Source organism: Lathamus discolor, chromosome 3 (assembly GCF_037157495.1).
Source record: "Lathamus discolor isolate bLatDis1 chromosome 3, bLatDis1.hap1, whole genome shotgun sequence".
Lineage (NCBI taxonomy): Eukaryota > Metazoa > Chordata > Aves > Psittaciformes > Psittacidae > Lathamus > Lathamus discolor.
The window spans coordinates 150,061,032-150,083,635 of NC_088886.1; the positions used below are offsets into that span (position 1 = coordinate 150,061,032).

At 46.9% G+C, this 22,604-nt stretch overlaps 1 protein-coding gene across 2 annotated transcripts in view; it reads left to right on the forward strand.

The window, feature by feature from the left end:
* The first annotated feature begins 373 nt into the window (after nucleotides 1-373).
* The window catches only part of PTPRE (protein tyrosine phosphatase receptor type E), a 100,607-nt gene continuing 78,376 nt past the window's right edge, over nucleotides 374-22,604 (forward strand). For both annotated transcript variants that reach the window (XM_065672479.1, XM_065672480.1), the window contains exons 1-2: nucleotides 374-469; nucleotides 1,471-1,537. The gene's annotated coding sequence lies outside the window, so the exon portion shown is untranslated. The remainder of the gene's footprint in view (nucleotides 470-1,470; nucleotides 1,538-22,604) is intronic.

Consider the following 22,604-nt stretch of genomic DNA (forward strand, 5'->3'; position numbering starts at 1 on the left):
AGGGCAGGGCTGCAGTCACCGTCCCTGGAAGGGTTCACACACCGTGGAGATGAGGCCTCAGTGCCGTGGGTGGTCTGGGCAGTGCTGGGCAATGGCTGGCCTTGATGAGCTTAAAGCTCTTTCCCCACCTGGTTGGTTGATGCTGTGCTTCAGACCCTCGTGTTCCCGCACGTCCTCAGCGCCGGAGGAACCGACAGGCTCCGAGCGTGCCCGGCCAGCCCCAGGTGCGACTGCAGCGCTCTCCCCTGATGCACCCCGGGCAGGGGCCGAGCGCCGGGGCCCGTCCGCTGCGATACCGCCGGTGTCCGCCAGGCGGCTCCGCGCCCGCCGCCGGGGACCGGGCGGAGGAGGAGGAGGAGGAGGAGGAGGAGGACGGAGATTTCCTGCCTGGCCGCCGCCCCGCACCGCCTGCGCGTCCCGCGGCCCGCCCGCCGCTGCGCGGGGAGCCGAGGGGCGCCGAGCCGCCGAGGTGAGCGGGGCCCGCGGGGCAGCGGCTGCGGGGCCGCTCGGGCGGGGGATGCTGCGGTGCCGGGGTTGGTGCTGCCGGGGCGGACCGCGGCGGGCGGCGCAGGTGCGGGGGGAGCCCCGTCCTCCTCTTCCCTGCCCTCCCTCTCCCCTTCCTTGTTCCCTTCCCGGTCTCCACCCGGTACGCGACGGGAAGCGGCCGGTGTTCGTGCGCTTCCCGGGGCCGGTCCCCGCTGCTGCGCTCGCCCTTCCACGCGTGTCGCTTTCTCCGCGGGATGCCCGTCTTTGGGAATTGCCGCTCCCGGAGGGAGCGCAGAGGGCGGCGGGGGGACGTCGGTGTTGGGGTGAGGCGGGCGGTGGGAGCCTCATCGCTGCGGGCTGTGGTAGTGGGAAGGGGGGGTTCGGGTGATGCGGGACCCACCGCCGGTAACACCGAGGCCAGGGGAGCGGCCAGGCATTGCTGCCTCACTTCGGGCATCGCGGTGTACTCCCCTGCGCGCCGTCCAAGTGGGAAGCGCGGTGTCCGGGCTGCTCAGGCTCCCTCCCGGCTCCTGGGATGGGGCTGGTGTAGGAACTTCAGCTTTAAAAACCCATTTATCCCCCGTTAGCGTGTCCGTGCCGTGTTCACCCAGCTCTTCCCGAGGCAAAGGGGGCTGTGGGTGCGTTTGGAATTCAGACACGCAGGATTAATGACCGAGGGCGTGATGTGGCTGTGCACAAACTCTTTTACCCTCCCTTGGGCAAGAGTAACGCTGCGTGAAACGCATGTGCTTCCGCTTGCTGTTAATCAGTTTGGTTTGATAGTGGTTGGCTGGTTCACGTCACCGGCATCGCGGCTGCTACCTGGCAAAGGCTGTGATTTGGCATCCGATGGTGCCTAGAGGAAGGGGTTCACCGGAGGGACCGGCATCAGGGATGCTGCTGGCAAGGGGGAAGCCCCTGGTTGTGTGGAGGCGGGTGTAAACCTTGCAGCTGGTGAGGAACTTTGTGTTTTCCTTTATGCAGGCTGACGGGGAGACATCAAATGAGGCTTTCATGGGAAAGATCACATTTATTACTTCCAGAAACAAAGGTACTGTGTTTTAATCCTTCCTGCTTATGGTTTTGTTTAAAATACTGAGAAAAATAATGACAAACCTCACAAAAGTAATGTAAAGACAACTTTTAACTGTCTCCCATCACTGGATTGTTTTTCTTGCACTTTGTGGTTGTCTAAAGGGTTAATGGATACCTGCCGTGTGACTGAGCAGTGCTTTTGAATGGGAAAGGGTATCTCCTGTGTTTGATTTTCCTCTGAGGCTCCTCTCCCTGTGGCTCGTTTCCATAGAGCAAGGGGATGTGCTGCGTGTTGAGCTGTGTAGCCTCTAAACCACTGCCTGGGTCTGGTTTGTGTGGTACGGACCACTGAGCTGAAAGAAATGGTGTTGCTTAGTGGGGTTCTTTTGCTAGGATGTTCTAAGTGTTATGAGAGAACTTGGGAAGTGGACATGAAGAGGTTGGGAGTTGAAAAATACTTGTGATGTGCATGGGGATCTTCTGTGCACGTCGTGCTTTGGGGCTGGGGAAAATAACGTAAGTTTTGATGAAAATCAGTGACATTCAGCTGGAAACTTGGTGTCATTTAAAAGAGATTTTTATATGGATGCAATGGGCTCTACTCATCCAGGAGGTGTGTTAAGTTCCCAGCTGGCTCTGATAGGTAACAAGTGGAACCGTCCAAGTCTTGATGTGCGGTGATGCAGGTGGTCCATGTGTTGTTCTCGCTGGAGATGGATGGGGAGTCTCTAATGGGGATAACAATCTCTAATTGCTGCTGGTGGGGCAGCCTGCATCTGCTTTGTGCTTGGGGTGGGCGCACTTGTGCCCTGAGAGAGAAAGGGGGTAAGGATGGAGGTGGGAGAAGCGGAGATTGTGCAGCTGAGGTCTCTGGGTACATGGGGCTGTGCTGGCGTGTGTGCAGGTGTGTGCTGGGGCTCTGCACTGGGGAGGGTGTGAAGCGAGTTAAGCTGCAAACATTTGTTTTCTGAACTGCGAAAAGCATTTGGTTTAGAAATGTGGGAGAAGAAGGGGAAGAGAAAATGTGAGGAAGAAATGGTGTGGGCGTAGTGTCTGGTTCCTTTAGTTTGTGCTGTCTTTGGTCACAAATGAAAGAATTACATAGGAGCTGTGTTACAGCCATCCTGGCTTGCTGTGCTTTGGCTAATGTAATCTGTATTCTTTAAATGCATTTAATTATAGACTCTCAGACTGCTTTGGGATCGAAGGGACCTTAAAACTCATCCAGTCCCAACCCCTGCCATGGTCAGGGACCCCTTCCACTGGAGCAGCTTGCTCCAAGCCCCTGTGTCCAACCTGGCCTTGGGCACTGCCAGGGATGGGGCAGCCACAGCTTCTCTGGGCACCCTGTGCCAGCGCCTCAGCACCCTCCCAGGGAAGAGCTTCTGCCTAAGAGCTCATCTCAGTCTCCCCTCGGGCAGGTTCAAGCCATTCCCCTTGGCCTGTCCCTACAGGCCCTTGTCACAAGTCCCTTGCAGCTTTCATGTGTGTACGCATTACTTGGTGTTTGATGTTGTCGTGTGAATTTGTTCAGGATCTCAGAGCTAGGCAGTCCTACTGAAGAACAGAAAAGAGGCCAGGCATGTGTTGAATGCTGTGTGGGATGCAGACCACAAAGATACAAAGGAATACTGAATGTGCCGATGTGAGCACAGTCCACCCTGCTCGCTGGAGGAGTGGGAGGCTCTGCAGCAGTTGTTCGGTTATACAGAGAAACTGAGGATGGTGTCTGTGCCTGCTCTGGATGGTGCTGTCATTTGTAAATGTGATATTGTATTTGTCTGGATTTCCAGTATAGGGTTTGGCACAGATTTATGCAGGGCTTAACACCAGGTGGAGATCTGTGTCTGTAGGCGGTATCAGAGCACTCAAAGGCCATCAGCAATGAATGAAGATGCTTTAGTAGAAAACACCTGCCTTTATATAGAAACATGAAGCTCAACCATGACAAGTGCAAGGTCCTGCACCTGGGTCAGAGCAATCCCAGGCACAGCTACAGACTGGGCAAAGAAGAGATTCAGAGCGGCCCTGCAGAGAAGGACTTGGGGGTGCTGGTGGATGAGAAAATGAACATGAGCCGGCTGCAGTGTGCGCTCGCAGCCCAGAAACCAACCGGATCCTGGGCTGCATCCAAAGGAGCGTGACCAGCAGGGCGAAGGAGGTGATCCTGCCCCTCTACTCTGCTCTTGTGAGACCTCACCTGGAGCATTGTGTGCAGTTCTGGTGCCCTCAACATAAAAAGGACATGGAACTGCTGGAACAAGTGCAGAGGAGGCCACGAGGATGATCAGGGGCTGGAGCACCTCCCGTATGAAGACAGGCTGAGGAAGTTGGGGCTGTTCAGCCTGGAGAAGAGAAGGCTGCGTGGAGACCTCAGAGCAGCCTTCCAGTACCTGAAGGGGGCCTATAGGGATGCTGGGGAGGGACTCTTCATCAGGGACTGTAGTGACAGGACAAGGGGTAACGGGTTCAAACTGAAACAGGGGAAGTTTAGATTGGATCTAAGGAGGAAATTCTTTCCTGTGAGGGTGGTGAGGCACTGGAATGGGTTGCCCAGGGAGGTTGTGAGTGCTCCATCCCTGGCGGTGTTCAAGGCCAGGTTGGATGAAGCCTTGTGTGGGATGGTTTAGTGTGAGGTGTCCCTGCCCATGGCAGGGGGGTTGGAACTGGATGATCTTGAGGCCCTTTCAAACCGCAACTATTCTATGATTCTACGAAGGTGAATGACTGTGTCTGGAAGCACCCTGACAATTCCTCGGCAACAGCAGCTGAAAGGAAAAAGGATAAAAACATCTAGAAGGTGCTCTTTGGTGTTGGGGGTTTGGTATCAGGGACTGGCTGAGCGGTGGCGGCTGGTCTGTGTCTGGAGCAGAGGCTGGAGCAGGCTGGGATGCTGCTGGAGCAGTTCCTGCCTAGAGAACAGGGAAGGAAGCAGGGACCTGCACTCTGCGGAACAAACCCATGGTCACAGCTCTTGTTTTGGGAGGGTGATGCTGGTGGTTTGATTTTCATGTGGAGCATAGCAATAGGGGCCAAGCTGAGGAGATTGCTGAGTATGCAGTTATGTGTCTGAGTTTACTGAGAGGTGTAAAGCACTCTCAGGGGTTTTGTCAGGATTAGCAAGCTTGGTGCAAAGTAGGTGAAAAGCTGTCAAGGAAATTGCTGGTTGTTTAAAAATGGAAGGCCTGGGACTGGAATTGTCATGCTTGAGCTTGGAAATAATCACCTTGGGGTTTTCAACTCCCACATGAATAGTGTAGTAAGAATCATGGAATCCCGGACTGGTTTGGGTTGGAAGGAACCTTAAAGCTCCTCCAGCCCCAACCCCTGCCACGGGCAGGGACCCCTTCCACTGGAGCAGCTTGCTCCAAGCCCCTGTGTCCAACCTGGCCGTGAGCTCTGCCAGGGATGGGGCAGCCACAGCTTCTCTGGGCACCCTGTGCCAGCGCCTCAGCACCCTCACAGGGAAGAGCTTCTGCCTAAGAGCTCATCTCAGTCTCCCCTCGGGCAGGTTCAAGCCATTCCCCTTGGCCTGTCCCTAAATATTCTTGTTAGAAGTCCTCAATATGGTGTTCTCAGCAAACAATATATACAGACTTGAACTTGGTTGCTTGCTCCATGTCTTGTGCACACTGGGATGCTGTGGCTTTCCAGCCCTGCATCCCTGTGTCCTGGGGGAAGTGGCTGTGGAAGAGCTGAACCCGAGGGCTGCTGTTGCAATGCCCACGGTGAGCAGCTCTTTGTTTCTTGATAGGCATTTTATTACTGATTTCCTGATACAATATTAATGAAAGCAGAATCCCCTTGTAACCTTAAATACGATTTGGTGCCCCATGATCTAAGTATTGTGAATTGAACGGATACATAATTTAGACCTCTTTAATAATGTATTCTTCGTGGAGCATCGTTTATGGGTACCCTGTATCTGATGCTTGTTTTATGGTTGAGAGCTGTCTTAGGGAATGATTCAGGTATTGCCTTAACTGATTTGCAGTGTGGTGCAGCAGAATTCAAGCTGAATGGAAAGAGGCTGTATCCACGAGGCTGCTTTGTGCAGGCTTTCCACATCCTCTTGAACTGTAATCTTATCTTTTTGTTGTTGTCGCCTGTGCCCTTCTGCACAAGGTCTCATCCAGGTGTAGTCCTCATCCTGGCTGATAACAATATGTTTTGTGTCATCCATCCTGAGTGCTGTGAAGGTTCATATTTAATATTGGCTGTACTCCGCACTTCTGGCTGTAATGTAGATATCCTTTTAAATAAATACCTGCAACAGACAGGAAAACTTGTATAAGCCAGAGCTGAAATGAGACGCTGATAATACAGTGACAGGAGAAGCGCGGGGTTTATTTTTGAAGTATTAACAACATGGAGCGTATTTTTAAGGTGTGTGCACAGCATTGTCCCTCTGAATTCACTCTGCTTACTGCAGGTACAGTAATTCCATCAATGATGTCCTTTCATGTGCCTGTTCCTCTGTGCTGCCTGCAGAGGATGCCTCTGAGAACTGGAAGGATAGACGGGAGAGGGGGATGCTGTTGGATGGTGTTTTGACTGTGGGGTGCTCAGATTTTTAGAATCATAAAATCACAGAATAGTGAGGTTTGGAAAGGACCTCAAGATCATCCAGTTCCAACCCCCCTGCCATGAGCAGGGACACCTCACACTAAACCATCCCACACAAGGCTTCATCCAACCTGGCCTTGAACACTGCCAGGGATGGAGCACTCACAACCTCCCTGGGCAACCCATTCCAGTGCCTCACCACCCTCACAGGAAAGAATTTCCTCCTTAGATCCAATCTAAACTTCCCCTGTTTCAGTTTTAACCCATTACCCCTTGTCCTGTCACTACAGTCCCTCATTTTTGCTCCTCTGTAAGGCAGACAGACGATTATCTCCAGTGGAGCAGCACCCTGAACAAGTGTAGCATTGGAGGTTGCTGTTTGCTCTCCTCACTGGAGGGAACTAGTGCTCTTGTGGGAAGCGTGTCCTGGTACCTATGGATGTTGGGCATGGGGGGAGCTGCCTCTGCACAGCCCAGGCCGCTCCTCCCCGAGTACACCTTCTGTTGAACAGTGATCACCTAAAAATGCCCTTTTTCATAGAATAGAGTCACAGGATGGTTTGGATTTGAAGCGACCTTAAAGCTCATCCAGCTCCAACCCCTGCCACGGGCAGGGACCCCTTCCACTGGAGCAGCTTGCTCCAAGCCCCTGTGTCCAACCTGGCCTTGAGCACTGCCAGGGATGGGGCAGGCACAGAACCACCAGGAAGAATTCAGTCTCAAAAAGGCATTGGGTCAATAGTGCTATGAATTCTTAAGAAGTGGCAAATAGCGGATATATACACAGGAAGCAAGTGAAAAGGGTTTTAGTTGTGTCTCAGAAAAGCAGGTCAACATAATTAGCTAAGAATAATGATATAAAATAATTACCTGGAGGATAAACTTTTCTACCAGAGCAAGGGGGGTTGATGAACTAAGAGGTCTCCCCTTACCCTAGGTTTTGTTGCTCTGGCTTCAATAGAGGGTAATTCAGAATGAACTATGCGCTCCACGTTCTTATGGAGGCATTCATATGGAGACATCATTACAAGACCTTGCCCTTTTGAGACCCGTCAGTTTCAGGTTCCCCAATGGCTGGGTGTTTCTCTAACTGCTGTGTGTTGAGTTTCCTTCCTCTTCAGTAAAATCGATTTCTCTGTCATCTGAAATGACTTTGAGAGAAAGCTTAATGAAAATGCAGCGCTGCTGTCACCGGTGATGGTGCCCCTTGTATGGGACTGATTGAAGACTAGCAGAGTAATCTTGATTATTGGCCAGCGCAACCAGACTGAGAGGAATTGTGGGAGCGTGGTGCTTTAAACATCTCTTCCCTAGGGATGTGGTGTAATGTGGATTGTAATAAGGATAGAATAACTTAGCCGGTTGTACAGAGCTAGTACTCTCCTGCCTCTGGTCTAGCAAACTAAAGGTGATGGTCGCCTTGGTCTGCTGGGGTCTTTTCTATGTGTTCCAAAATTGGGACCACGCTCAATGAGGCTCATTCTGTTTTATTCTCTCTCGGCATTTGCTCCCATGTTTTGCTACCTGTATATTTGTTACCTGTAACAAATACGTCTTTTTGTACCTTGGTTCTTTTAATGAAACTTTTAATCAGAAACAAAAGCTAACTCTGGTGAATGACAGAAAGCCCGCATCATCATGACTTGAAAACAACGATGAGAATTTGGGTCTACAGACCCTCTGGTTTTCAGTGTATTTTAAAGGATCTGTAACTATCTCCTCACCAAGAGCTGTAATTCTTCAGCTTCAGTGTTCAGTTTTCACTATTACATGGGATGCATTTTAATTTGTTTCATAGAGGAGCAATTCACTTTTTTAACCAACCTCTCTGTCTTTTAGCTTATTTTTGGTATAATACGGCAATTTGTGAGCATATCTGTGTGCAAAATCTGCAGAGAATTTACCAGGACTTACTTGGATACTGTCTTGTGTCACTTGCTTGAGCAGTGCTCAGTCTGCGCTCACTGGTGAGCTTCGGTTGCAGTTTTTAGACATCTGATGCTGTAAGATTGTGGTTAGGAGAGTGTGAACCTTTCAATGCATACTTAAAACTCTTTTCTTCCTAACAGATTTTATTGCTAAACAGGCAGCTTTCTTTACCTGTAGCCGTTTCTCAAGTGATTTCCAAACTAACAGTGCGAATTAAAGGGTAAACAAGCAAACAGTCATGTCCAACACAGATGTATCTGTTAACCTTCCTTCACCTTGCTTGCTATTTCTTTTAGTAAATCCCCCTTTAATTGGCTTTAGCCCTTCAATCTTGTCGTGTTTGCTTTTGTCCTTTGATTATCTTCCTTTGCATTCCTAGCCTCAGTGTCTGCCGTGATACCCAGAATATTGCTTGAACTGCAGTGCTCTGATTTACCATGAGTAGTGGGCTATTGATTTAAACAAGCCATGAATAATGTTTATATCCCATGTTCTGTGTGTTTAGATTTCTCAGGTACTTTCTGAGGTTATTTTACTTTAGGTTTGGGTTTCCTGAATGTATTCAATCATCCTGCACAAGGTCACTTAAAACATTTAATTACTCAACGCTATTAATTTAGCTGCTGCCTTTGTTTCTACTGATCTGTTACAATTGGGTGGAGTTAGCAAATTGCTGCTGAGAGCAAGATTGTGGAAAAGTCCCCTTCGTATGTTGCAGAAGAAAACCCTTTGTATGTAACCAAGTTAAAATGATGCTCTTCCTGTTAATATAGGCATGAGTTTAAACGGGTTTGCGTTATCGTCTTGTTTGCAGTTGCCAAAAGCTCATTAATTCCAAGTCAAACTACTGCTGCTCCAAATTGCTTTTAAATTACACGTGTGCAGATCAATCCTGAAAAGCCAAATTAAGAACCCACCTGAGGGCACATTTCAAGGCCACTGATACAGCACTTAATGCTGATCTGTTTCTCGCAGGCTGTCCTCCCAGCTCAGCACCTCTCTGGTTCGGGACAGGAATAAAGGGAGAGGAGGCTTTAGTGACTTAAGTATATCTAGGAAGGTGGGGAGGAAAGGGAAAAGTGGACACAGGGAACTATATTTAAATGATAGCCTATTTGCATGGCTTTGTTTAAGCTATGAGATTCAGATTTAGGAAGATGTGATATTGAGATAATTGGGACTGCCAGAATGTGAGATTTTTCCAGGAGACCTGTTCCTATTCCGTTGTAAATCCCTCTTGAGCATGACACGGGCATGGGATACACAGTGATGTACAGAGCATGTGACAGCCAAATTCTGCACTGTTTCTTGGTTTAATACTTTGGCTAGTGAACTGCAGACATTATTTAGAAGTTCTGTGTAATTTGATTGAGGTGTAATTTGTACTGAAGGAGCTTGGAATCGCTGTACTACATCGAACTTGAAATATGGCCTTGTTTACCAGCATCTTCAGAGGAAGAAGCTTGAATAATTTCCTTGGAAAATAACTGAACCCTCAGAAATTTCTCTGTAAACAGTGTTTTCCATGTCTATAGGCCCTTCTATAGCAGTTTAGTCTTTAAAATGCAAGCTTAATGCCTTCTGAAGGAGATTACGTGGTTTGTCTAGTGCAGCTCTGTGTGCATTTAACATCTTGGGGCTCAGTAGTAGTATACCCCACTAGCAGCTCTACATACTGCTTTATCCTCTGGTGATGTTGTATTTAAATATATTATATATATAATAAATCTTTGCAGGTTAAATATGCACAGTATCTTTTAGATATTTGTGCTGGTGTTGGTACTCAGTCCTTTCTTGTTTACAAGGCTCTTTCACGTCACTTGTAGCAGCTGTAATGTCTATATTCCTGATGGCGGTTTTGCTGTAAAGAAATGGCAAGAAAAGATCCTACAGTGATTGAGCCTTTGTGGCATCTCTTATATCTTAGGAGAGAAAACCTTGTGAAAGTTCTGTTGGCAGAGTTGGAAACAGCTTGAACCAAACTGTTCCCTGATAATCATGGAATACTTTGGAAGGGACCTTAAAGATTATCTATGCTGATATAATATACCAGCTTCTTTAGGGCATTCCCCTTTCTAGCTGGTATTTGACTTCAATTGATAATTTCAAAGCTGCCAGCCTCCATGGCAAGTGGAGGCACCTTCTGGTCCTTTTGGGGTTATAGAAAAGAGAAATGGAACACAGGGACTGTCAGATGGACGAGAGGATGGAGCATGGAAATCACTGCAGGTTATCTGTAGCCTGCCCTCGTGATCCATACTGTGCTGGTGTTTTAAGTAGTTAACACTATGCAGGATGCTTTAACACCAAAGATGTTCTTCAAGGGCAGTTTGTGCAGTTTTCTTGGACTCAAAAGATGGATGGAGCATCCCCGAGCTGTGGTCCCCAGGGTGCTGTGCTCCGAAAGCTGGGCTGCAGCCGCCTGCCCCGTGGGATGCTGCCATCGCTGGGAGCTGTAATCGGAACCGGCTCCGGAGCGTGGGAAAGGAAGGAGCTATCCTGCTGGACAGCAGCTTGCAGGAGTATGCCAGCTGTTGAGGGGCCGGGGAGAGGGGCGAAGCGCGGTTTTAGCAGGTTTTTGGCTAGAAATCCATTCACAGCTGTGTATCGGTATTCAGGGGTGTCTTTTATGTTTGAGGATGTTTTGCCTTCGTACATGAACTTACATCTATTTCAAATAGATATTCACTGTAATGGCTTCTTCTGAATATAGTCTCCTTCAAAACATCCAGGCTCTCCTGTTCTCTTATAGCCGAGCATGAAGTGTGCTCTTCTCCTGTGCTGCTACACAGCCCCATATTTATACAACACCGCTTCGGGCAGATTTTACCATTGTATCATAGAATCCTGGAATGGTTTTGTTTGGAAGGGACCTCAAAGCTCATCCAGCTCCAACCCCTGCCACGGGCAGGGACCCCTTCCACTGGAGCAGCTTGCTCCAAGCCCCTGTGTCCAACCTGGCCTTGAGCACTGCCAGGGATGGGGCAGCCACAGCTTCTCTGGGCACCCTGTGCCAGTGTCCCACCACCTTTTCAGTGAAGAATTTCTCCCTTATATCTAGCCTAAATCTCTTCTCTTTCAGTTTAGAGCCATTCCCATTTGTCATATCTTAAATGATAATGTTGTTATGCAAAGGCATGTTGAAAAGTTGCTGGATTTCTGCTCATCCATTGAACACGTTGCTCAATGTGCTCTAATGTTTCATCGTGTTGGTGTGTGGCCATTCCTGCAGGAGCATTGCCAATGCTCCGTCCTGCTGCTCTCAACCCTTATTGCATCCGAGTAATTAATATCCTCATCGCTGATTGAATCCACTGGGTCTGGGTTTTATTAAGCTGCTTGCAGGCACATTGCTGAAGCTGTGAGTCACTCCGATGGGTGACAGTTACTTCCCCAAAATACCTTCAGCCTGGAAGCTGTGTTCTCATTTTCACTGTAGTGCTAAGTAATAACCGTTGCATGGCAGATAACGGAAACACCGCTTTGTAGCAACCATGAAGTAGGGGCCTAGCGTGGTTTGTGTGGTTTACAAGTGTATTCAAGTGGCTGTGTTACAGAAAGCAGCATATCCTCAGTTACTGCTTTCTGTATGTGAGCTTTATTATAGCCAAGGAATAGAGGGTGAGGACTCGGGGTCAGTAAGACAGCAGAGCAGAGGATGTTTTAACAGATACCTGTTAATACAACTTGTGGTAGGGTCATCAAGCTGAAGTCATTCCTTTTGTAAAGTATCTTTATGGAAAATGTTTGTATTTTACTTTTGAAAACTTAGAAGAGGAGCAAACCTCTTAAAGACTTGTCCTACAAAGAATTTAATGCCCTTCTAATTGTACTTTAATGCTTAGGTTCATATGCTCCCTTATGAAGCTGTGGCTGCCCCATCCTTGGCAGTGTTCAAGGCCGGGTTGGACACAGGGGCTTGGAGCAAGCTGCTCCAGTGGAAGGGGTCCCTGCCCATGGCAGGGGTTGGAACTGGGTGAGCTTTAAGGTCCCTTCCAACCCAAACGAGTCTGGGATTCTATGATGAAGTATATGGACAAATTGAAGTTCAGTGGAGAATATGTGCGTCATCGCAGTTCCTCGCACACAGCGCATCAGACTTAAAATCAGAGCTGGGATTTTCTGTGTTCCTCCCAGTAGTTTTTGTATTCTTATGACAAGGAGAATGAAAGATGCTCTGCAGCCCCTCAAAGAAACAGTCTTTATACATAGCGTGTGGATGTGAACTTGTGTTATTTTGCTGTGTTTGGGACCTTGTCCAGCTATTTGTGGCGGTGGAGTTTCTATCTGTGTATGAGGTGTGCTACTGGTAATATACTTCCCAACCTCAAATATCCCATTTAATTCTGTGGTTCCCCCCCCCCCCCCCCAAGACTAATTTAATGTATTCATCTGTTTTCCAAGGGAAATTACTTGTGAATGTCACATAATTAAAGTTTCTAGTAACCTAGATACATTGCTATTTTAGTATTACTGGAAATATGGTATTTGTCGGTTTATAAACTTGGGTATGTGCACTCCCCAGCACTGTACCCCTAACCTAGCAGGCTGGATTACTTAAACTCTGTTTTTAGTTATAGAATCATGGAATGGTTTGGATTAGAAAGGACCTTAAAGATCAACTAGTTAGAGACAATTGTCTGTGGGGATAATGCGGACAACCTGTGGGCTTCTTCCCAGCACTGAGGTCACTTCTTGTCTCAAGACACTTTTCCTTCCTCTCTGATGAAGGAAGGGAGCGTGGGGAGATTAAATGGTTGATTTCCAGCGTTGCGTAATGTTTATTTCGTATATCTGGGTCTATACGTGTGTAGAGAATGATTCTTATCAGGAAAAGAAACAGAACAAGAGAAAATTGACTGAAATATTTTGAATGTGTTATTTCTACCATATGGATGACTGTGACCACCTGACGAAATTTTGGTGGGCAGAGTACATGGGCAGTTTGAATGGGAATAAGGCAAGATGTGATTTTTAAGGTTTGATTTGAAGTGAAACTTCAGCCTGGTGATGTTTAGCTCCCAGGGGTGGAGGTGGCAGTGCGGGGAAAGGCAAGATGAAGAGAGCAGATAAATGTGAATTCAAGTGAGAGCTGTGGTGGTGCCCGGGTTGAGTGGCGAATGGGTCAGCTTATGAAAAACCCATGTAAGGGGCAGGGTTGCAAAGGTGGAAGTGGGCTTTCAGGTTCGTGACTCTGGTTATCACCTTCTTGGTATAACCGTGCGGAGGACAGAAGTTGCAGCTGGCGAGGGTGATGGGCTTGAGTAAGAAGAATCTAAATCCAATTCACAGAATCCCAGACTGGTTTGGGTTGGAAGGGACCTTAAAGCTCATCCAGTTCCAACCCCTGCCATGGGCAGGGATGCCTTCCACTGGAGCAGCTTGCTCTAAGCACCATCCAGCCTGGTCTTGAACACTGCCAGGGATGAGACGGCTATAACTTCTTTGGGCAGCCTGTTCCAATGTCCCGCCACCTTCATAGTAAAGAGTTTCTCCCTTATCCTTATGTGCATTAAAGCCTTTGTCATAAAAAGTGTTGTAACGGGAAGATCTGCCCTCATTTTTTTAATGACTTGAATCTGGTTGTGCTGTATCTTCTGCTTGGTAGGCACATTTCCTGATTGCCTTTCATGTCAAGGCATTCTACAGCTTTGATGGTAGTTCTTGGAATGTGCTTCAAAACACAAGAATGAAAGGAAAAAGCTGGAATTTTAAAGAAATCTTGTCTTTCTTTTGAGCATTTTTCACCGGAGGTGATGCAGCACATCTGTTGATGTCTGGTAGGCTGCTGCTCAACCCTGACTTCAGGAACCACAAATACCCATTGTGTTGGGCACCAGGACCAGCTCTGGAGCTCGCTCGTCACGCAGCGCCGAACACTGCAGCTATTCATGGTGCCTGATTCAAGGGGCTGACAGCAGTCTTTATCTCTGCATAGAAACTAGATTGTCCTCAGGAAAGCAACAGAAGCAACAAAGCCAGAGGGGAAAAATGACTGTGTTCAGCACCGGTTTGTTTCATCCTGTCAACGGCAAGGCTGAAGCATAGGGAAGTCCCCTCTTCCTTGAGCCAAAGGCAGGTGATACCAACTTTTTAGTGTCTGGAGCTTATGGTTGTGTATTATATATGTTCATCTTTGACAGAAGTAAGGCTTTTTATTTCTTATTCCTAATCTTATTCGATTAGAAGGGTGTAATGCTTTTCTTAAGGATTTCTTGTAGTATTGGTCTTTATTTACTAAAAACAATACTGTATTGATCATATGATATACAGTTCATTAGGGACTGTAGTGGTAGGACAAGGGGTAATGGGTTAAAACTTAAACAGGGGAAGTTTAGATTGGATCTAAGGAGGAAATTCTTTCCTGTTAGGGTGGTGAGGCACTGGAATGGGTTGCCCAGGGAGGTTGTGAGTGCTCCATCCCTGGCAGTTTCAAGGCCAGGTTGGATGAAGCCTTGTGTGGGATGGTTTAGTGTGAGGTGTCCCTGCCCATGGCAGGGGGGTTGGAACTGGATGATCTTGAGGTCCTTTCCAGCCCTAACTATTCTATGATTCTATGATATCTGTATTGATGAATTGTGTCTGGAATGTAAATGCTTTTCAAAATGTTGTGATTTCAGGTTCAGGGAAAGAGGACTTCTTTGACGAGTTTCAACATCTAAAATCAATGCTTAGATTGATACATCATGCATATATCAGAAAAAGTACTTCATTTGCTGAGAATTAGTGCCATGTCACCATATGCTGCTTAGGGATTTGCAGCACTTGAGCAGTAGCTAATGAGTTTTTAAAGGAATTAAAGAGACTCTGTTAGTTTTCAGGGCCAAAACCAGAATCAAAGCTCAGAAACCGCAGAGGCATTTGTGTAATTCCTAGCTCTGTGTTGAAGAACTCCCATGGGAACCTCTTAAACCAACAGGTGTGTTCCAAGTTTTTAGATCTTTATTGTTTTCTGGCTTTTTAGGTCTCCCTGGAAACATTTAAACAATTGCATCACATCAGTGCTCTTTGATCTGAGTCTTTAAGGACTGAAACTCTTGTTTAATTGCAACACAGGCTGTTTGGTAAGGTATTTGTGCAATAGAGTGGCCTTATAATAGCTTCACACCAAGGTCATGGTGAATAGATGATCATATTCCAGCTGTACCAGGACAGTAAGTAGTGGCAATTGGTAGTTGCTGTAGTAATATGGATACTAGGATTGTTAGAGCAGTGATATCGGTGTGTTTCTTTGGTTTGGTTGGTTTTTCTTTTCCAGTTTAATTAAATTATGACCAATGTTAAGTCATTAAGCAAGGATGATGTTTATGGCAACAATTCCCTAGTGTTGTTGGGCCTCAAAATGGGAGATTTCTCCATATCAAATCCCTATAGCCCCTGTTGCTTCTGGACTGCTTGTCAGCAGTTCATTTTCTTCTGTTTTTCCCCAAGGCATGCAAGCAGGATTGAATACATTCACACTGTCGTGTCTTTCTGTAGGAAGAATGGGCAAACAAGGCATTGCCTGTTTATAAAGTTTCTGGAATGCTGGAATCATTTGTGTGCTTTGTTTCCAAGCAAACAAAGTCAGGACAATGGGGAAAGGATATTGTGATTGGGCCTCTGGGACTCAGCTACTGCATTTGATTTTGAAATAGCCTTTAATATTTCTGACCTGATATCCTGAGCAATAGAAGAAAATTCCAAGTGGGCAGCAAGCCTTCCTTATTGTGGGAATGTCTCTGCTTCCCCTCGTTTTGGTTTTTCTTTAGATGCAGGTTATTTTCTTAGCGGCAGAACAGTGTAGCTGTGCACCAAAAACTGTTTCTCAACACAAATCAAACCAGCAAATTCAGTGTCAGTGACTGCCAGAAGGCAAAGCAGAAAGTAGAAAAGGGAAATAAACTATGCAAATAAACAGCACAGCAAGAGGGAGACCTCAGAGCAGCTTCCAGTATCTGAAGGGGGCCTGCAGGGAAGCTGGAGAGGGGCTCTTCATCAGGAACCGTAGCGATAGGACAAGGGGTGATGGGTTCAGACTGAAACAGGGGAGGTTTAGATTAGACATTAGAAAGAATTTCTTTGTAATGTCTAATCTGTGAGGGTGCTGAGGCGCTGGCACAGGGTGCCCAGAGAAGCTGTGGCTGCCCCATCCCTGGCAGTGCTCAAGGCCAGGTTGGACACAGGGGCTTGGAGCAAGCTGCTCCAGTGGAAGGGGTCCCTGCCCGTGGAAGGGGTTGGAGCTGGATGAGCCTTAAGGTTCCTTTGCAGCCCAAACTGTTCCAGGATCCTACATCTTTAATGAACAGTTTTGGATCTTTCACATCTGAATGAACAAGGAACTTTTATAGTGTTGAATCCTAGAGCAGACTAAAATTATGGCCTTGTAGTCTGAAGATCCGAATCCAAACTGGTTCTCCCTCCACCCCTGAATAACATTAGCAGGCATTATTCCATAGATGTCTGTTACAACTTCATTTTAAATGCTCTTTCCTGTTACCTGAATGCTCCGGGGCAGGCAATGATCCCTCCGACCAGCCTGAAGGGAAGCTCTTTGACAGCACTTCAACCCAGGAGTCCGCTTTGATGCTGTCTGGGTTTAATTTAGCAGATCTGGGGCGTTTTCTGGGGTTATTTTTACAAGAGAAGGAACAACTTCCTTGCTGGGAGTGCTGAGCTGTTGTTGTTGCATGTGGGTGGGCTGTGTCTGGGCAATGTTACACTTCATTTCAGCTCTTGTCTTTGGGGACACCTTCTCTCCATTGATGTCTTCAATAACGTGTTTACTGTTAGCACTTAGAAAATCTGCTGCTTTCCATTTTCCTTTTGCAATGTTTCTGCCTAACAAATGGAACAAATTCCTTGCGTGTTCTGGCGGAGTTAACCGCAGTTGCTGTAACCCACAAGGACCAGCCAGGAACCAACTTGGTCTGTGCATACTCTATTTCAGCAACACTTCTGCTTCAGTACCCTTGAAATAAGAAGTTTACTGATATTGTGAGATAATACATGGTTTGTGAACAAACTGAGCTTATCATTGCGTGGTATTGAGAGACGAACAGGGATAGATACCTGGGCTAATGTTGTGGCCTTCTGTGCTGTTCCTTTTGAGCCTTAGGCTCAAACTTATGGCAGGTTCTGTACATCATAGCATAAAATCATTTTGCAGCAACTCTTACCTCCTCTTTTAATGGCCATTTCCCATCTGACAACAACATTCTTTCCTGTTAGGGTGGTGAGGCACTGGAATGGGTTGCCCAGGGAGGCTGTGAGTGCTCCATCCCTGGCGGTGTTCAAGGCCAGGTTGGACAGAGCCTTGTGTGGGATGGTTTAGTGTGAGGTGTCCCTGCCCATGGCAGGGGGGTTGGAACTGGATGATCTTGAGGTCCTTTCCAACCCTAACTAATCTATGGTTCTATGATTCTATGTAATAATTAGAGGAGTTTATGACAGCTTGGTGGTAGCCCTCATCTTCCACCATTCTTGCCATCATTTAGCTCCTGAAGACCCTGGGCTGAGGTGGTGATGTTCTCTTTGGTTCCCCCCCCCCATGCTGTGATTTAGCTAGTGAGAAGCTGCTAAACTGGTCATAGCTCCTGAGGGCCCTCACATTTAGATTGAAGGATGAGAACAGAGGTGTTGTGTCCCTCTGAAACACATCTCTGTGGGAACTGTGGTTGTCGTAGGGGCACTTTAACCTCCACAGCGAGATGTAAAACCGGGCATAACTTTCATCTGTATAAGAAGTGTAAGAGACTGAGGCAGCAGAAGAACCTATGGAGAGTCAAGTGTATGTCCTGACTTTAAAACCCTATCATATGTGGACTTCACTCCAGAAAGAAACCCATGCATAATATATGCATTGAAAACTATGGGCCTCTGGAGGTGGCAGGAGTCACTGTGCCAGCGGTTGTCATCCTCATCCTAGAGCAGCTCTTGGACGTCTCCGAAAATATATTGGTGTTCATAATGTGTTTCAGTGTAGAGTTGCAGAGCTCCTTCCTCATTTTATTCTTGCAAAAGGTGCCTTGTGAAATCTCATGTTTCTGAAAGGAGATTTGTCTGTTTTCATTTCCCACCGGTGGTTTTTGTTTTGCATCTGGATTTAAGTTGTTTACTCGGTCCCCGCGCATGAACGTCTGACATGCTCCTGGAGCCGGTGGTAATGGTGACTAGAGGAAGAATGAAGTTCACCTTTTCTTTTCAGATAATTGCATAGAATAATAGCTGAAATAAGCAAAAACTCGCACGAGGTTGAGTTTTCATCTCCTACATTAGCAGATAGTGGGAGATACCGGAAGGTCTTTGGATAGCAGCATGCGTGCAAAAAGGTCAAGTGTCTGTAGGACAAATCCAGTATATTCAAATGAAGGAAACTTTGTATAAATGCAAACATGAAATCCTCCCTGAGGGCAAAAGCTTTTATTTATCCCCTCAGTGTTACAGAAAACAGGCTTGGAACCAGTCTCTGCTCTTTAAAGCATCGCTGTGAGTCTCTGGAGGATGCTGTTGGTCTTTCAGGCCTGTTTATGTTCTCTTTGCCCACGGGGAGCTGTTATGTGAAGGGGATTTTTAGACAGGAGAAGTTACAAACTAAACAGAGGAGGAAGCCTGAACTAAGAACTAGCAGTGTTCTTGTTTAGCTGACTTGAATGAAGGCTGATGTGGTTATGTGAATGGCTTCTTCCAACAAGGAATCCGTTAATAGTTTTCTGCCTGTCCTCAGTTAACTAATTCAGGCCCCTGAGCTGCCACGCAATGAGGATGTATAATGTTATTTGCAGGCTGTAAATCAGATAAGGGAGATGCTTCCTTCTGCAGGGCTCATTCTTTTGTATTTTTTAATTTATTTATACATTTTAACCCAAATATCACCTTGGGATGGCTTACAGCAAGCAGTTAACCCATCATCAGTGGTGGCATGGTGCAAAGCGGTTGAGGTGGTCCTCAGCTGTGGAGGGTGAGGAGTACAGAAGAAAGGGAAAATAGAAAGGAGCCTCTAATCTTGGATGTTGTTTTTCTTGCTGTTTCTATTTATGCAAGAGCTACACTCTTGCTTTCTGATGCTGTGAGCTGGGCTTGCTTTCAGTGTTATGTTGGAAAGAAGATCCCTATGCATATATTGTTGGACTGAGTCCAGAGGAGGCCATGGAGATGCTGCGAGGGCTGGAGCAGCTCTGCTCTGGAGCCAGGCTGAGAGAGCTGGGCTGGGGCAGCCTGGAGAAGAGAAGGCTCCTGAAGGGGAGACCTGAGAGCAGCTCCAGTGCCTGAAGGGGCTGCAGGGAACCTGGAGAGGGGCTTGGGACAAGGGCCTGCAGGGACAGGCCAAGGGGAATGGCTTGAACCTGCCCGAGGGGAGACTGAGCTGAGCTCTTAGGCAGAAGCTCTTCCCTGTGAGGGTGCTGAGGCGCTGGCACAGGGTGCCCAGAGAAGCTGTGGCTGCCCCATCCCTGGCAGTGCTCAAGGCCAGGTTGGACACAGGGGCTTGCAGCAAGCTGCTCCAGTGGAAGGGGACCCTGCCTGTGGCAGGGGTTGGAGCTGGATGAGCTTTAGGGTCCCTTCCAACCCAAACCAGTCTGGGATTGTATATGATGAAGTAGATGGCTGCACTGCAGCTGGTGGTAGTGTCTTAAAGACATCCCATGAAGAAAAAAGTAAAGAAGCTGGGCAGGAAGAGTAATAACCTAGTTATTACTAACATGGCATGAAACTCGATGGGGAGAACCATGTTTCTGTAAAGGCTATGAAGGAGCTGCCCATTGCATGGGCAGCGTCAGTAGGTGCCATAGCAGTGCTGTCCTTAGGGTAGAGGCAGTTGGTGTTGACCAATAACCCATGATTCCAACTACAGTTTGTTGCTTTCCTTGTACATCCCTGTTTGAGAGCACGGTCTTGCACCTGTGAGCTTGTCATCTTTGTGCTTTGTGTGCCACTTCTCTGACTGTCCTGAAGGAAATCACCCAGGTCTCGGTAATCCTTTGAGAACGATCCTCTTGTCATACCCCATTGTTATTTATGGACATTGCAAAACAAGGTTGTTCTCAAGGTGTGTGTTGCCTCATATTGATGCAGAGCTTAGTCATCAAGTTCTTCGCATGGCAATTTGTTAAATAACTGTGTAAAACTCTTCACTAAGAAATGTTTCTTGGCTATTTAGAAGCTCTACAATAACAAACACATCTGGGCTATTTAAATAAGGAAAGAATCTCCCGTGTCCTCTGTGTGTAACTCCTGTTATCTTCAGAATTACAATTTCCCCACCAACACAGAGGGTGAATCCAGAGCTCCTGTAGCACAACCCTAACATGTTTGCTGCAAACACACATCCCTTGTTAACTCATATTTACATAAACCGTGCTGACACCACTTTGGGGAGATGGAGTAGGATGCTTTCTCAGCTGTAGAAATTTGCACACGAGATGGAAGATGTTTTGATTAAAAAAAGAAAGGGGGGTAGCTGGATATTGCTTTCCGCTTATTCCCAAGTGTCAGAATCAAAGCAGCACTTCTCCAGGCGTTTTGCCCATTTTCTTCCTTTTTGTTCCTCTTGTTGTTTGGATTTTTTTCCCTGAAGGTTAGGATTTGTTGGGGTTTTTTTTCTCTTAATGGAGGAGTTCAATCTCTTAATGGGATAAATGCATGTAAAAATGCCTTGTTGACAGAAATGAGCATAATATTACTGGGTTTAGATTCCTCTTTATTTTTAGTAGTGTTTGTAAGTTTATCCTTTTATTTATAGGCATAGAATCATGAAATGGTTTGGGTTGGAAAGGACCTTGAGATCATTTAGTTCCAAGCCCTAATAGGCAGTGGTGAATTGGGGACACCCAGTGGGAGACCTGTGAGACTTCACCAGTAACATGTTCCTGCTGTAATAACAGTAATGAAAGAGATTGCAGCAATAATGTCTATTTTACTTCTACATTCTTCTGCCTTGCAAGTGTTCTAATGCGGAGCCGTTTCTGTGCTAACATTTTAGTCTGCGGTTGCTTAGTTTATTTTTAAGCTGTATTTCAAAAGCCTTCAGTCGAGGAGGAGAACTCTGGCTTCCCTCATCCATGTTAAAATAGCTTCTTAAAAGCATAAGATAGAATCTTATCTGTTTTCCCCTGACATGAGAAGCAACATTCCCTTTCTCATTCCTTTGTTTTTATTTGCTCCATGTGGATACTCGTGCTTCTGGCCACTCAGAAACTGTAGTAAAATCTGGGTTTAGAAACTAGAGCAGAATCTGCATACTGAACCTGATCTCGTGCAGATTTGGACCCTCCTTTGGGGGGATGTGAGGGAAGGAAGCTGGAATTAGGGAGGGTTAGAACCCATGTAACTTCAAGGGTGCATATTCTAAAAAGCCTCCATGGATTCGCTGCTGCCTGGATTAGAAGACCCTTTAATTTGCTTTTAATTAAAATGATTTTCATTTATTCTGTGCTTTCTTCAAAGGTCCCATGGCACTTCACAAACTTGTGATTATATATATATGAAATGCAAAATCCATATTCATGCGATGCTGCGCTTCCGCGTGGAAGTTAAGGACGAAAAAGAGTTTTAGCCTCCTTTTTTCTATCAGCATATTTAGAACTACAATTCCCCTTTATGGAATTTTAAGCACTGTGGTTGTACATATTTGATCTCAATGAGATTGCAATCCAAAAGTGCAAACATTGACCTTCCATAAATACCTTATGTGAATATTATATTTAAATAGCCAAGGCTTTACATAAGTATTTATAAAGAAAAACCTTTCCTAAAAATTACTGTGCTACACTGCATTTTTCTTGTGCACTCCGTGATAACTACTAAAGAATGAACGAAAGAGGGCCATCAACTGGGAAATAGCCGTGTTTTATACGGCTTCTGTGATTTCTTTCTTTTGGGATGTTTGCTGTGGAACTAAACCTGGTGATCAGCGTGGAAACCTGGAGAGCTTGGGGGTGCTGGTCGATGAGAAAATGAACATGAGCCGGCTGCAGTGTGCGCTCGCAGCCCAGAAACCAACCGTATCCTGGGCTGCATCAAAAGGAGCGTGACCAGCAGGGCGAAGGAGGTGATCCTGCCCCTCTGCTCTGCTCTTGTGAGACCTCACCTGGAGCATTGTGTGCAGTTCTGGTGTCCTCAACATAAAAAGGACATGGAACTGCTGGAACAAGTCCAGAGGAGGCCACGAGGATGCTCAGGGACTGGAGCACCTCCCGTATGAAGACAGGCTGAGGAAGTTGGGGCTGTTCAGCCTGGAGAAGAGAAGGCTGCGTGGAGACCTCATAGCAGCCTTCCAGTACCTGAAGGGGGCCTATAGGGATGCTGGGGAGGGACTCTTCGTCAGGGACTGCAGTGACAGGACAAGGGGTAACGGGTTCAAGCTTAAACAGGGGAAGTTTAGATTGGATCTAAGGAGGAAATTCTTTCCTGTGAGGGTGGTGAGGCACTGGAATGGGTTGCCCAGGGAGGTTGCGAGTGCTTCATCCCTGGCAGTGTTCAAGGCCAGGTTGGATGAAGCCTTGTGTGGGATGGTTTAGTGTGAGGTGTCCCTGCCCATGGCAGGGGGGTTGGAACTGGATGGTCTTGAGGTCCTTTCCAACCCTAACTATTCTATGATTCTATGTGTAGTG